Source organism: Lepus europaeus, chromosome 5 (assembly GCF_033115175.1).
Source record: "Lepus europaeus isolate LE1 chromosome 5, mLepTim1.pri, whole genome shotgun sequence".
NCBI classification, from domain to species: domain Eukaryota; kingdom Metazoa; phylum Chordata; class Mammalia; order Lagomorpha; family Leporidae; genus Lepus; species Lepus europaeus.
Window position 1 is genome coordinate 24,449,549 of NC_084831.1, and position 2,460 is coordinate 24,452,008.

The window sequence follows — 2,460 nt, forward strand, 5'->3', positions numbered from 1 at the left end:
TGCTCCTCGTCGGTGCCTGGCACCTGTTAGGGGCTCAATAAATGTCTGTTGACGAAGGTGATGCAACTCTCTGCTGTGCACTCTATATCTCTTTCTTGAGGGGGGGGCAAATGGGGGGCCACGTGATAGAAACTGGGTCACCCCAGGGTTGGGGTATTGTGCAGTGGATTAAGCTGCTGCTTGGGACACCCGCATCCGGGCTCCTCCATTTCCCTTCTAGCTTCCTGCTAATGCACCTGGAAGTCCTTAGATCTCTGCTACCCATGCAGAAGACCTCAGAGAAGTTTCTGGCTCCTGACTTCAGCCTAGCCCAGCCTAGGCTATTGTAGGAGTTTGTGGAGTGAGCCAGTGGATGAAAGATCTCTTCTCTTTTTGTCTCTCCCCACCCCCCAGTCACTCTTTCAAATAGATAGATACATCTTTTTTAAAGATTTATTTATTTATTTATCTATCTATTTGAAAGAGTTACACAGAAAGAGGAGAGGCAGAGAGAGAGGTCTTCCATCCACTGGTTCATGCCCCAGTTGGCCGCGACAGCCAGAGCTGCGCCGATCCGAAGCCAGGAGCCAGGAGCGTCTTCTGGGTCTCCCAAATGGGTAAAGGGGCTCAAGGACTTGGGCCATCCTCCACTGCTTTCCCAGGCCATAGCAGAGAGCTGGATCAAAAGAGGAGCAGCCTGGACTAGAACCGGCGCCCATATGGGATGCCAGCATTGCAGGTGGCAGCTTTACCCGCTACCCCACAGCACCAGCCTGATAAATAAATCTTAAAGCAAACAAGACACCAAACTGGATACCCTGAGTCACGGTGACAGATGGAATGAGCAGATGTCTGAAAGTCTGTTGGCCCTGGTGATTAACGCTGGGGCCAAGAGGAGGTCCCTTTAGCTCTACCACCAGGACTGTGCAAGCCCCTTCAAATACTACAGTGCTCCTCACTGCCTCCTGGGAGTGAGTGTGTCATATGACCCCACGATGTGAGATCAATGGCGTTTTTTTATAGCTACTGATTCAAGGATTGTTTCTGACCTGGGATATATTTTGATTCACCTTCAGGATGTTTTAAAATATTGAATTAATTCACTCATTTAACAAATGTTTATTGAACATTTATCACGTGCCAGGCATTGTTTGAGGCCCACAGGCTATCTAGTAGATAAAGCATACACACATTTCTGCCCTTCTGCTTACATTCTAGTAAGGGGAGACAAAGACATCACGAAGAAGTGCATCATGGTAGTATCGTACACTACAGGTGACGGGTGCTAAGGGAAAATGTGAGGGGAGTTAGGAATGTCATATTTAGGAGAGATTTGCATTTTTACAGAAGGTTGTCAGGGAAGGTATCTTTGAGGAGGGGACTTCAGCACAGATTCGAAGGTGAGGGAATTGAACTCCCTGCTGTGGAGGAGGAAGTCAGCCAGAAGCAGCAGCCTGAGGCACGAGCTTGCCTGGCCTGCTTTGAGAGACAATGCAGGCCTGAGAGAGGGAAACAGACCTCCGGGCTGTGTCCTCTGCAGAAGCCATTGAAGATGTTTATTTCGGGGCCGGAGCTGTGGTGCAGCGGGTTAAAGCCCTGGTCTGCAGCACCGGCATCTCATACGGGCTCTTGTTGGTGTCCCAGCTGCTTCACTTCCATCCAGCTCTCTGCTATGGCCTGGGAAAGCAGTACAAGGTAGGTCCAAGTGCTTGGGCTCCTGCACCCGCATGGGAGACCCAGAAGAAGCTCCTGGTTCCTGGCTTTGGATCAGCACAGTTCTAGCCATTGCAGACATTTGGAGAGTGAACCATTGGAAGGAAGACATCTCTCTGTCTCTCTCTCTCTGTAACTCTTTCAAATAAATAAAATAAATCTTAAAAAAATAAAATATTTATTTATTTGAAAGGGAGAGCGAGAGCGAGAGAGAGAGAGAGAGAGAGAATCCATCTGCAGGTTCTTTCTTCAAATTGAGTGCCAGTTTGAGTCCAGCTATTCTGCTTCCGATCCAGCTCCCTGCTGATGCACCTGGGAAAACAACAGAGAATGGTTCAAGTTTCAGAACGGAGTTCCTGACTCCTGGCTTTGCCTTGGTTTGGTCCTGGCCTTTGGATGTTTCTCTGTCCCTTCATCTCTCTCTGTCACTCTGCCATTCAAATTAATAAAATAAATTAAAATAATAATAATAAGAAGAAGAAAGCTGGAATCAGGAGCCACGCATCCAACCCAGGTACATGGATGTCTTAACCTGCTAGGCTAAATTCCAGTTCCTGTAGAAGGCATTTTGAGGAGACTTTGTAGGGGAGCTATCTATATTGAGCTGTGAAAGGATATGATTTACATTTTAAAAGGATGATTCTTACTGCTGAGTAAGCCAGTTTAAAGAACCAGGGACACTTTGCATAAAACTCCAGATTTCTGCCACCTTTTAAAAGGTAGGCAGGTTTGGCTATGATGGGCATATCTGCCCTCATGGTGAGTGGA